Source organism: Carica papaya, chromosome 7 (assembly GCF_054855325.1).
Source record: "Carica papaya isolate Zhongbai chromosome 7, ASM5485532v1, whole genome shotgun sequence".
NCBI classification, from domain to species: Eukaryota; Viridiplantae; Streptophyta; class Magnoliopsida; order Brassicales; family Caricaceae; genus Carica; species Carica papaya.
The window spans coordinates 7753608-7767991 of record NC_142315.1 but is presented as its reverse complement, the minus strand read 5'-3'; positions in this window follow the sequence as shown (position 1 = coordinate 7767991).

Below are 14384 nucleotides of genomic sequence, written 5' to 3'. Positions count from 1 at the left end.
TTTGTCAAATTCGATTACCAATGAAGCATCCATGAAATTTAAGCTTCCTCGTTACTCCACTTTTCGCTACTTGACCTAGATTGGCACCTTTACCTCGATTATCTTGAATGGCCTCTACCATTAGGCAAGTTACAAAAGGAGATGATAATGATGGTTAAGTTCTTGTAATAGTGCATATATATACATATTAGTATTGTTATATTATTATTTATTTTTAATTTTTAATTTATATAAAAATATAAATAAATAAATTTTATGTGAAACTTATGTGTATATATACATGTAAAGTTGTTGGCTAGCATAGCGAATACATGTATGTCACGTCAATAATATTTTAAAATTTGATATCTACATGACACATTATCTATCACGTAAGTATTTATCTAATGATATTAGAGAAATTATTAGTAGGTAAGATTTATTTTAAGAAAATTTAAATGTATAAATTATATTTTAGTAAAAAATATTACAAAAATTAATTTAAATAATTTTAAATAGTACATAACCTCTCGGAGTCCTATATATTTAAAAAAATATTATTTAACAATACAACAAAAAGAAATTTGGCCATAAAATATAATAACCTTATAAGAAAAAAAAGATATGTAAGCTAAATTTAACTTTTAGAGTAAAATATGTGTATAAATAATATTATTAGGTAATAACTAAATTTTGTGACAGATTAACATCTCAAGTTGGAAACATGAGCTCTCGAAAAGGTATTTAGATCCAAAACTTCAAATTTTGGTGTTATATTAAATTAAATTAAATTCAATGAAATTTAAATTAATAAAAAGTAATCCAAGCATTAATAGACATAATACCAATGGAAATATATATATATATAATTTAATCACTACTTTATTTATATCTCTCTTTTCAGTTGAAATGGTGAGAATTAAAAATCTACAATAACATAATCTCTTAATGAAAACAAATATATACTACCTCTTTATATAGAACATATAATATAAAATTCGACCTCATTTTACATAAACTAAACATATGCTACCTCTTTACATATAATATAAAATTCGACCGAATTTTTATTAAAAGAAATAGAAATATTATTTAGTAAAAAAATAAATGAAATTACAAAAAGGAAAGAATAGCAAAAAAAAGAGATGAAATAAGACAGCTATGCGAATGTACTTATGTATATGGAGAGAGGGAAAGAGATGAATATATGTATATACATATGTGTATATATTAGGCAAAACAAAGAGAGAGGATGCATGGCCCATGAGATCACAAATTGTCATCTGTAATGGGTCCCTTCCAATTGCTTTTCTATCACCATAAGAGAAATCAAAGCTTTTCTCTTATGATCTTCCATATATGCTTTCTCTCCTTTATTAATGTTTCAATTATAAACAGTAAAGCAAAATTAGATCTAATTAATGATGACTACCCAACAAACCATTTGATCCAAATTACATGAATCAAATCTTGCTTTCCTTTCGTTTAATTAAAAAGATCCCATCTTTAATCTAAAGCAAATAATATCACCACCCTTTATATTTTACCCTTTAATACTCTTATGTGCTAACCAAATATTTGGTGGGGTATACATCTCTCTCTCTCTCTATATATATATATAGAGAGAGAGAGAGAGACATACAAATGATATAAACATAGATTGTCTATATACTCAAGTTAATTCATATTACTCCCTAAACTTTCACTTAATTCCCTTTTTCTTCCCTATTCAGCTTCAGCTTTTTCACCACTTGAAAATGATCGTCATAAAAAGTGTTTTGATAACTAAATTCTTTCCATGACTTTTAAATTCTAAAAGAATTATCAAATGTTTGTTAAAAGTATGAATTTTGAGTTTAAATTTTAATAGATAATCAATGAAATTAAGTATAAGTAGTATAGTTATAACTTTTTATTTTGATAAAGATATAAAGATAAAAAGATCAAAAGAATATTCGTCAAATAAGTTAAAAATTCTTCACTTGAAGCTCTAAAAAAATCAGTGGTAGGAACTTTTTATTTTGAACAGAAACTCATCAATTTTTAAAATTTTTATATTCATCCAATACTTTTTAAATATAAAACATGTTTTGACTAGCTTTAACCATTTAAAAAAAATCAATCCAAGAACCAACTAAACCTTTTCAATTTGTCATTGTATCAAAATTAATTTTAAATACATCTAATAAGTTTTGTTATTTTTTTTAAAAAAAAATTTATTAATCTCTGTAGGTTTAGATACTGTTCAAATTATTTTTTTTCTTATTATTAACATTTAATATTAGCTTCATATACTACGTATAAAATTTTAAACACATGACATCTTTTTATGGGTAACTATTTCATATTAAATACCATGTAACATATCATATACACTATTTTTACAAAATAATTAATTTATTTATTACAAAAATAATCTTTTTTTTTCTTGTTTGTTCCCTCTTCATTCTTTCTTTTTTGTTCTTGTTTCATTGTCTTCCTTGTTTCTTCTTTAGTGACAACTCTTTAAAGAATAAAAAAACACGCAATCTGCTAGAGTTTAGACCACCAAGAGTTTACCATCACTTATAATTGTTGTTGTCTATTCAACATCTCCAGTGAAGGCATCCCATTATTATTAACTCTAGCACCAAGCTCATTTTAAGTCCCATTTCAGTGCCACCAAAGCTTAAGTCTACCAGCATCCACCGGAAGACTTTGATTTAGTTTGTAAGAACTCTATGTTCTTGTCTATTTTAATACTAGTTTGCAAAGTTTTTTATAGACAACACAAGATTGTATTGACCCTCCACTCTTGTCTCTTATTTATCTCATATTTTTATAAACGTCATCGAAGAGAGATGTCTCTGAATTTTTGGTGGATTTTTTTACATGAGGAGTTATACAAGTGTCTTCAAAAGAGAGAGAGAGAGAGAGAGAGAGAGAGAGAGAGAAATGACAAAGAGATGCGAGAGTAAAGGTTGTAATGGTACTCTTACATCAACAATAATCCCTAATGAGAGCCATAGCGATTGATGGTGTGATTGTTGTTGATGAAGTTATTGGAAGAGAGATCCACAAACCAAGAGGTAGAAGGAAATACGACAATATCAATAAAAATATTATTTTTATTTTAATAAATTAATTATTATTTTATAAAAAAATAACGTATTAGGTAATATCTAATATAATATCTTACATAAATTAATGACTTATCAAAAAATACATCATGTTAAAAATCTTTATGCGTGGCACATGAAGTTAATAATATCAAATATTAATAACATGAATAAACTAATTTAAATATTACTTAAAAGTATAAGGATTAAATTAATGTAAAGTTAAAACGAAGACAAAATTTATATTTTAGAATATATATATATATGTGTGTGTGTTTCAAATGAATACTAATTATTCAAGTCTTTTAAATATTTGTGGAAGAACATGCATAAATGACCTTTTGATTGAGTGTCAACTAACCCATAGTTCTGTTTGTAGGAAATTCAGGGGAAATTATATATATATATATATATATATATATATATACACATTAAAAATTTAGATTTTAAGCAGCCACTTGCTTCTAATTTTTTTTTTTCTGAATTTATATTTATTTTGAGTAAACAAATTTTTGCTACTTCATTTTCAACTTAAGTCTAAAGTTAATTGTAAAATAAAATTTTATTTATTATTTATTTGTCAAATTTTTTAGGTATATTTTATTTTGAAGTTATATTTTCAACTAATTCTTTTTATTTTTTATTTTTACATTTTCACTATTGATTTTAAGAATTATCTTCCTCTTATATAATTTAAATCTAAGATTTTTAACAAAAATTATATTGCTTGTTTACTTTTTAGCCGTACTTATTGATGTCTTTATACTTACAATTTTTTTATTACTTTTAGACAGATTTTTAGTGTTATATATATATATTAAAACATAAGTTGAATAAATAATTTACTTATACATGTCATTGCTAAACTCACGCGACATTCTTTACAAACAAAATAGCGTATATTATATATTATATATTATAGATATAATATATATATATATATATATTATATGTAAGAAAGTAATAAAAAGCTGATATTAAGGAAGTGGTCCTGTTAAGGTGTTTATGAGCCACAGGGTGATGATAGCCACCTGCTCTTCGTACGTACACATGGTGCAAATGACAGCTAATCTGGACCATCCAATTTTTTTGATGGACTTTAAATTTTTGTGGGCCCCAACATTAATTTTCCTAACGGTTTGATTGATACATCTTTCTTCCCAACTCTTATATGATATATATTGATGATGGACAGGAGTCAACGTCAGATCGGACGCTGGGGAATTATCATACTCCTCAATCTAAACAGTCCGGATCCGTTATGATTGGAGTTTTCATAAACTAATCATATGATTATAATTGTGAATAATTATATATGTATATGCTCTAAGGAATGTCTGTCCCATACTATATATATATATATATATATATATGTATATGGGTCGAGAACAGAGATGCTGCCAATTGCCCAATTCACTTAAATTGCAAAATTTAATGATCTAACCATCTGTCTTTATATGTACAAGGCTGACTATTCATAAAAGAAGATCACCAAATTATACATATATACATATATATATATATATATATAGAAAGAGAGAAAAAAAAATTATTGTTTGGTATGATATTTTCAGAGTTAAGATGTATGTGCTTATGAATTATAAGTAATCATTAGTGGGTATGTTTTACTTGTTACTATAAAATTCTTTATATTTATTTTTAATTAACTAATTTATTAAAATAAACAAAAATTTAAATATGTTAATTACTATACAATTATCATACAGTCACTAACATAGATTCAATCTATAAAAGATTTAAAAAAAAAAAAGAAGAAATAAATTTTTAATATGTTAAATTTAAAGTTTTAAAACTTGTAAAATTCTAGATAATATGTATTAATTACTACGAGTCATATAATTGTTAGCATTGTGTGTGTGTGTATATATGTTTGCAGATTAATTTTTTTAATGTAAACAATTAATGTGGGGATATATATCTATGTATATACACTAGCTATATGTGAAATACTTTGAAAAGTTCCCATCAAACATCAAAATAATATAAGAAGATCTGGATTGACACTCAAAGATTCCTAAATGCCGTGTACTAGTACTATATTATGTAGTTTATCGCCATCATCAATCAATATAACTTCATTTAATTCATTTTATATAATTATATATATATACACACACACGCACACACACATTTAATGCGTTCCTATACAATTCTATTTTTACAGCATTTTTGAAACACCATAAACTGTGTAATTCGTCTTCTGAACCAAACTAGAAGGGGGAAGAAGAAAGCTTTATTAGGTGTTGCAAGCGCATGCACATACATACATACATCATCACGATCATATATGCATGCATCCGTGTTGCCACAACAAGTCTCATTATCTGTATAGGTGTTTTTTTTAGCATGCGTACGTAGTGTAATGAAATGGGACCGCCACTGTAGAATACAAGACGGCGACGTTTATTAGATGATAATAGTCAAACTAGGTAGTTGATCAGCTCACATGCATGGCATTATGTATGTATGTGAAAGTAAATATATATGAATCTTGTTTACTTTTATGCAGTAGCAAGTATAAAAGTGCGCTAGATTCTCATAGCTTTTATGGTAGTGCTATGAGTACGATATAGATATAGCAGTACTACTAGAGATTTCTTTTTTTTTTTTCGTCTTATGCTCGTATATTTTCTTCTCTTCATAATTGTCTCTCTCTCTCTCTCTCTCTCTCTCTAGGTATATACATATGTCTGGGTGTTTTTAGATACAGTGAGGGTGACAGCTAGCTATGATGCAGAGAAGCTTTCATATGCACATATATATATATATATATATATATATGTCGAGAGAGAGAGAGAGGAATTGTGCATGCTTGTTGGAAGGAAAGCATCAACACCCACTTGATCACCTTTTCTCTTTTCTCTTCCCTTTAAGAATCTTAATGAGTACTCTTGCATGGGTAAGGATATTCTCTTCTCCAACTTTTCCAATTTTATGCAACCATATCTTCACAACATTATATCACACACACACACACACACACATATATAAATCCTCATCAAAACCCAAAACTCTTTTAAAGAAAAAAGAAATTCTTCTGTACTTGATTTACATTTGAATTATTTTGTGATCTATAATAATCACCATGTCTTGTTTTCTTTCACAGTATCATTTTGCAAAGATTTGTATATGTGTATATAGATGTCAATAAATTATTGCTCTTTTTCTGTATATTAATTTGACTGGTTTGAACTTTCAAGGTTTCTAAAAATTCTCCGGGTGTGTTTTCTTTCATCCTCAATTTGGATAAGCTTGGCTTTTGATCTGCCGTTCTAAACAAAGAAATTAAAACTCCTTTTTGTTCATGTTTAGTGCTTTGCATTAAGATTTCTTTCTTTTTCTTCTTCTTTCTCTTCTTCTTCTTCCTCCTGCAATTCCTCATGTCTTTTTCTTCTTCTCTCTTTTTCTTTTTCCTTTTAAATTTCTTTCCCTTTTTCCTTTGGATGAAGAAATAAAATCTGACAATGACTATTCACTGCCATGAAGATAAGATACCACAAACCACTCCAGAATTTGATCAATATTTTTCTTTCACTACCTTCATCAGCTTATAATACCAAAGCAAGTAAAACAAACTACTCTCCTTCTGCCTTTTCCTTTTTCTTTTTAACCATCTTGGCAGAACCCTTTTGAAGAGGATCTCATCTCCAAATCAAAATCTTTGACCATCCACTTTGGTTTATTCCCATTATATTCCAAATCATTCTTAATTTTAATTTTTATATTAGTGATTTTCGTAGTTATTTTATTTTCTTTGAGAGGGGAGAAAGAGTAGAGATAGAAACTTGAATCTTTATTACCGAGCGATGAAAAATAATTATTCACATTAATTGCTAATTAATTAGATACCTATAGGTATATCACCAAGCTAATGGTAAAAGGTAAACTAATTAACAACTAACTAATTAAAAAACAACAAATTAATTAATTTACACCTCTAATAATCCCTCTCATAATGGAGCAAATATATTTTTTGATTGTCATCTTGAGTAGTAGAGGAAGCATATCACGAGAAGATGAAGTTTGGGTAAAGATATTCGCAAGTTGGTGTTGAGACCGAATAGAAAGAAGCTTGATGTGCCCTATGAGAATTTGATTCAAGATAAAATGATTGTCAATTTCTATGTGTTTAATGCATTCATAAAACACAAGATTAGAAGCTATGAGAATGACAGGTTGACTGTCGCAAGAGACTAGTGCAAGATGTGAAACATTAATGCTAAAATCGTGAAGCAATTATTTAATCTAAAGTAATTTATTAGCAGTTAGAGTTAAGGTACTATACTCACGTTTACGAAAGACTTAAAAATTATGGTTATTTTTTAGTTCTCCATAAGATCATAAAGTTTCCAAAAAATACATAATATTTAAAACATATTTTTTAAAGTCAAGGTAAATTGCACAATCAACATAAAAAATGTTTTCAATTGCAATGAACTTGGTAAATAAAAGAAATTGTCTTGTTAAATTGTTATTTTGGGGTAACGAAGCAATCTGTGTGCTACTTATATATGAAAAATGTGCAACTGGAACACAAATTGACTAAGTTTATATACTGCAAAAGAAATATCAATTATGAAAATGATTAGATACAAAAGTCTATCAATAAATCTCCTATAAGCTAAAATGTAGCACCCGGAAAGGAGGGAAAAAAAAAAAAAGGGCCACGTCAGCAGCCACGTCAGCAGGCCCGGTCAGTAGTCCCGGCCAACCAGGGCCTGCCACGTGGCAAGATCACGTCACTCTGAAAGGAGCCACGTTGGCGATCCGCGTGGGTGCGATCCGACGGCCCAGATCAATCGCGCGATCGGACGGCCCAGATTCAAACGCACGGACGGCCCAGATTCAATCAAAAACGAACGGCCCAGATTAAAACGAAATGAACGGCTGTGATCAAAAGGCAATGGGTTATAAATAGAACCCCCACACCAGACCACAAACCCTAGCCGCCAGCCGCTCGCCGGAGAAGACGAACCTGAGGCCGACCGCCGCCACCCGCCGCCACTCGCCGCCGCACCGGGGAAATTTCCGACCGCCGATCGAGGTAAATTTCATACCCCCGACTCGTTTTTCCCCGCTGATTCCTCTTATGGCCAAATCGAGGCCGAAATCCCGGCCAAACGGCCGGAATACGCGGCCGAAGCCCAGCGGCGCCGCCGCGCCCCCTCTCGGTTTTTGCCTCCGACGAGGCCCTTCCCGGCCTCCGTTCGATGCAATTTTTATATCATCGTGATCACCATTCTTTTCTCTACAGGTTGACCGGAGCCGAATCACCAAAACACGAACCTTGCCGGAGAGCCGCCGCACCCGAGAGCGCCGCCGCCAGTAAGCTCCGTTTTTCCGTGATTTTTTGGCCCCCCGAGGGCCCTAGGGTTGTTTTCTGACAAGGACCAATGCGAGTGTGGCCGAATTCGGCCGAAAACGGCCGAAAACAGCCAATCCGAGGCGACTCGCCGCCGCCAGCGGCGGTGCCGTCGCCGGAGCACGGCGGAGCCGCCGTGCCGGAGTTGCGATTTGGGCCGAAAGAGGCCCTGGGCCTAATTTGGATTTTTTTTTGGAACACGTGCAGGTACTCTTAGTGTGTTTCAGTTTCCCGGGAAAAATTCAGGGAAAATTAGGGACGGCCTGCAGGCGCACTGTGAATCGTATTCGGATCTCGAAAATAAGTAAGGACCCCTCACCCTATTTCCTATCACGGTATTAAAGTTCAAAATGATAAAACGGTATTTCTTGAATTAACGAATGTGTGAAATTGCTTAAGGTGGCTAATGGAGCCCGAGTCTAGTGTGACTGGTGATTTACTGTTATTTGGCATGTTTACAGCTTTAAATGCAAAATGAGGTTTGATGTGTTCATTTTACAGATTTGTGTGCATATACTACGTTTTTATTAATCGTGAGTTGAATGACTGAAAAACTGATACTGTATGTTGTCTGTTTGGTATGAATTACGATTTGCTTGTTTAAATGTGAATTGATGATGCTGATTGAGGAAAAGGAAAATGAAAGATTGTGTAGACTGATAATTGTATTATGGGGGTCAGCCTGACTAGATATCTTGGGAGATGGTGGACGGACCGGGTCCGTAGGGAACCCTACCGGGATGGTGGTCTCACATGCCGGACGGGATATGGAGATCTTATGGTTTTGGCGCCCATACCGGACGGGGTATGGGGACGGCCCGTTTCACCCTCATACCAGACGGGGTATTGAGGTTTATGGTTTTGGTGCCCATACCGGACGGGGTATGGGGACGGCCCTGAAAACTGATTATGAATGTTAAAGGTTAACGGGTAGCGGAACCCCTATGGACCCCCACGGATACTAGTAGGCTGATAAATGAGAAAAAGATATGTTGTACAATGATTGAATTACAAGAGGCGTGATAAGTGTTATGTTTTACAGCTTAGATTATTCAATGATTATGATAATGTTATTGTTTTTCTCATATTGTTTTCATAAATTCCACCAAGGTAAGTGGATGGTAAAGGTTTTCATGTTAATAAACGAGTTTGTTGTAAATTATGCTCCATTGGTCTTTTTGTGTTTTTCTACCCACCTTTATCTCCGTGACGGTGAGATATCGTGATGTTCTTACTGGGCTAGTGTAGCTCACTCCTTAATTAACCATTTCAGATCAGGAAGACATGGTTCCCGAGCCCGTTCCGCAGGAGGACGACGAAGGGGATGCCTAGAGACTCTGTAGTCATACGCATAGTTTATTTTCGAGTTTTCTTTCTTAGTTAGTTTAATCTTTTATATTTTAAGTACGTTTTTGGTTTTTCGTGTAAGGGATGTTAACTGAAATTTTAATCTCGCTTCCGCATTCGATGTATTTAAATACTCATTTCTTTTTAATATTTTCCGGGGCTGTTACATAAAATATAAAATAATAATTCATCATCATAAAGATTTAATTAAAATTTAGGACCCATAGTACTAAGTGTTGGTTTAGATGATAAAAGTCTAGTGTCTTCAAACAATTATAATGTATAGTGCCTTTGAGATAAAATATATGAACGGAGGATCAGACAATTTAATCTAAAAAATACTTTAAAATCCCTAAATTTTTTAACTTGAACTTTGTATGTAAAAATTGCTTGAGAGAATTGATAGCATCAATAGAGGAACCAACCTTCACAATGTCATGAACATAAACCAATAAAATAAAGAATGAAAAGCTGGTACCTTTGGTGAACAAGGAGTGACCTGACTTAGATTGATGAAATCTGAATTGAAGTATTACATTAGGAAAATTTGAATATTATCGCCTTGATGCCTATTTAAGCCCATAAATCAAATTATGAAACTCATAAACATGTGAACCAGGAATCATATACTCCTCCTTATTATGATAGCCAAGAGGAAATTTTATATAAACCTCTTCGTATAACATTCAAAAAGACATTATTAACATCGAGTTGGGTTAAATATCAATTTTATGTTGTTACTAAATCTAGTAATAATTTGATTATTATTAGTTCAACAACCAAAAGGAATTTTTCATTGAAGTCAACTCCTTCCTATTACATGTAACCTTTTACAACCAGATGGGCTTCATAATGCTATATGGAACCATCAAATTCGTATATGATCCTGTATACTCTTATGCATCCAACAACATACTTTTCAGGCAATAATTGAACTATAAACTATATATGATTTTGTTCCTTAGCCTTTAGTTTAGTTGTCATGACTTTTGTTTCATATTGTTGTTTGATATAATAAAAACATGATTTAGTATGAGTAGAGCCATCATAGAAACCTTGTAAGATTGAAATAATTTTTCATAAGATAGGGACCTAATTAACAGACATTCAACTATTAAAGATGAAGCAATATGCAGAGAGTTATTACAGTGAAAATCTTTTAGATATAATGGAGGTTTGTTGTTCTTAGTGATCTCCAAGGAGCAACATTGTGATGTAAAGGACAAGATTGTTGCCATTGAGGATGATCAGACATATATGAGGAAAATTTATAAGCATATGATATACTTGATTTTGGAACAACTAAAGATAATGGCAAAACAAGATTTGAGAATAATGCTAAGACTTTATAAATTAAGATTATGAAAGACAAATTGATATTCTTGTAACACAACATCCTAAAAATAAATATATGTCTAATATGCAAGTCAAATGACATGTATCTTTTAACTCCCACTAAATAACAAGAAATACAATAAGTCTAGCTCAAGAATCAAATTTACATGCGAATAGTTAGTATAGAGGCAAAAATGTAACGACTCTGAAAATCTAAAAGGAAATATATAATAATTTAAGTGTGGAAGCGTAAAGGTTAAAATTTACATCCCTTACACAATGAATTAAAAGTACTAAACAAATATTACGGAATGAATTCTCTGAAAGAAATACGAAAAATGTGAAAAGTAATAAAAAATAGAGATTATTTAGCATCTACTCGCAATCTTCCTGCGAATCGGGCTCTGGAACCAGGTCCTCTTGATCTGAAATGGTTGGATAAGGGATGAGCTATACTAGCCCAGTAAGGATATGACACTATATTACAAGCGCAGAAGTAAAGATTGGTAAAAAATCAAAACAACTAATGGAGCACTAAATTTGGTGAATTCGTTTACCAATCATAAAATCATTTACCATTCATTTACCATTGTGGAATTTTATAAAAACAACTTGTAAGAACAATAATATCATATAAACCAATATTTCATGCATAATCAACTATCATAGTACATATTATAAATCCATATCCGTTATTAATAAACAATAACTTCATGCACGATCAACAACATAGGACATATCATAAATTCATATTCTTTAGCAATAAACTAAATTATAACCGTTTCTCGTTTTCCCAGCCTACTAGTATCTATGGGGATCCATAGGGGTGTCCCCGCTACACGTGAATCCTTTCTCTTAACAATCTCAATTACAGGGCCGTCCCCATACATTAGTATCTATAGGGGTGTCTCCACTATATGTGAACCTTTTTTCTTAACAATCTCAATTATAAGGTCATCTCTATACCCCGTCCGGTATGAGTGCTAAGACATTAAACCTCAATACTCCGTCCAGTATGAGGGTGAAGCGGGTCGTCCTCATACTCCGTCCGGTATAAGCGCCAAATTATCAAATCATCATACCCCGTCTGTTATGAGACAACGTTCACATAGGGTTCCCTATAAACCCGATCCATCCACCATCTCCCAGCATATCTAGTGAGGTTGTCATCTTATCTGTTTATTTGATCACACCCATTTCCTGTTTTTTCTTAGTCTCCGTTACCAAATCAAACATAATCACATAAATAAATGAACATGCATCCAGTGATGCAATCATATCTTAAATTCCAAAATCAAACAATGGTCAAGTAAGGCAGTAATACATGCATTTAAACCATAAAATAGATAAACCAGATATCATCATACTTTTAAACTGTAAAATAAATTAACAGAAATCAACAGAGAATAATGTCCGATTTGGGCTCCATTAACAATCCCTAATTAATTATGCACATTTATTTAATTTATATAAAAGACCGTATTATTATTTACTCAAATTTTAAATATATGATAGGAAATAGGGTGAAGGGTCCTTACTTGATTTGATCCCGAAAAGCTAAATGGTTTACTGCGCCTATGGGCTATTCCTGGGTTCCCTAAATTTTTCTTCGGAAACTGAAACGCGTTTATGGTACCTACAAATATCCCAAATAAACCCAAAAATCAGTCCTAGGGCCTACTTGGCCAATTTCAGAAATCCAGCACGACAGCTCCGTTGTGCTACCGCGGTGGCGGTCCGCCTTGGGTCTGCCATTTTCAGCCATTTTCGGTTGAATTCGGTCAATTTTACATCAATTCCTGGGAGCACAAACGTTAAAAGGCCTCGGTGGACCCAAAAAATATAAAAAACCAAAACTCATCGACGGCGGAGCTCTCCGGTGTGGCGGCTCCTCTGGCTCATGTTGCAATTGGGTGTTTCGCTTCGATTAACCTGTAGAGAAAAAAACGGTGATCACAACAGTGAAAAAATTATACGAAACGGGAATCGAGAAGGACCTCATCGGAGGCAGTTTGTGAAATTCCCCACGGCAGCGCCGTCGGGCTTCAGCGATGTTTTTCGGCTAATTGACCGGTTCTTTCACTCCGATTTGGCCATCGGTGGGTTTAAAATTGGATTTCGTACAAAAAAATATTTTTACCTTTTTTAACGATCGAAAAGGGTTCCAGTGCGATGGCAGGTGGCGGCAGTCGGCTCTCCGGCAGCTGGGTTGTCTTCTCCGGCGAGGGGTTCTGACGGCTAGGGTTAGGGTTTGGGTGCAGATGGGGTTATTTATACCCATCCACTTTTGATCTAGGCTGTCAATCGCTTTTGATCTGGACTGTTTGATTGCGATTAAATAGGGGGTGAATCTGGACTATTCATCGCGATTCAATTTGGGTCATTCGTGCACGATTCAATTTGGGTCGTCTGTGCGCGTGGGAACGGACCTCAGTCGTCCCATTACGCGCACGCAGATCACCCATATGGCTCCTCCCTGCATGACCTCCCGCATCAACGCCTCTGCCACTTGGCGCATCCTGGTTGGTCGGGGTTGCTGACGGGCGTCTAACGTGGTGTAATTTTTTTAAATTGCGTTTTGACCTCCGGTTTCTAATTTTTCTTTTAAAAATACTTCCAAAACCTAAATTTTCACCCATTTTTTTTAAAATTATTTTTAATTTAATCATTTATCAATTTACCCAATTTTTTTATTAAATTAAATAAAACAAAATATAATAAAATAAATTAAATAATTAAAAATTATATTTATTAATAAAAAAATAAAATAAATAAAATTTTAGTTGAGTGTTACAATAAACAAGATATCTAAATACCCAGAGAAATAAGTAATCAAAATCCTCTTATAAGTAATTCATAAGGAGATTTTTTGTGAAGAAAACGAGAAGGCACTCTATTAATTAAAAATGCTACAGAAGCTACACACTAATTCCAAAAATGTAGAGGTATTTTCAGTTAAAAGTAGATAGTTTTAATGACATTCAATAGATGTCCATGTTTCCTCTCCACTATAAAATTCTATTATAGAGTTTCCACATAGGAAAATTGATGCAAGATCCAATTTCATTAAGAAAATCAATAAGGAAAAATTATTGTGCATTATCTGACCTCAAAGCTTTGATATGAAAATTAAATTAGTTTTTAACCATTTTGAAGAAAAGTATAATTGAAACAATATCATAAGACTTATTTTTGAGAAAATAGACCGAGATAAAATGTGTGAATCATCAACTGTAAGAAAA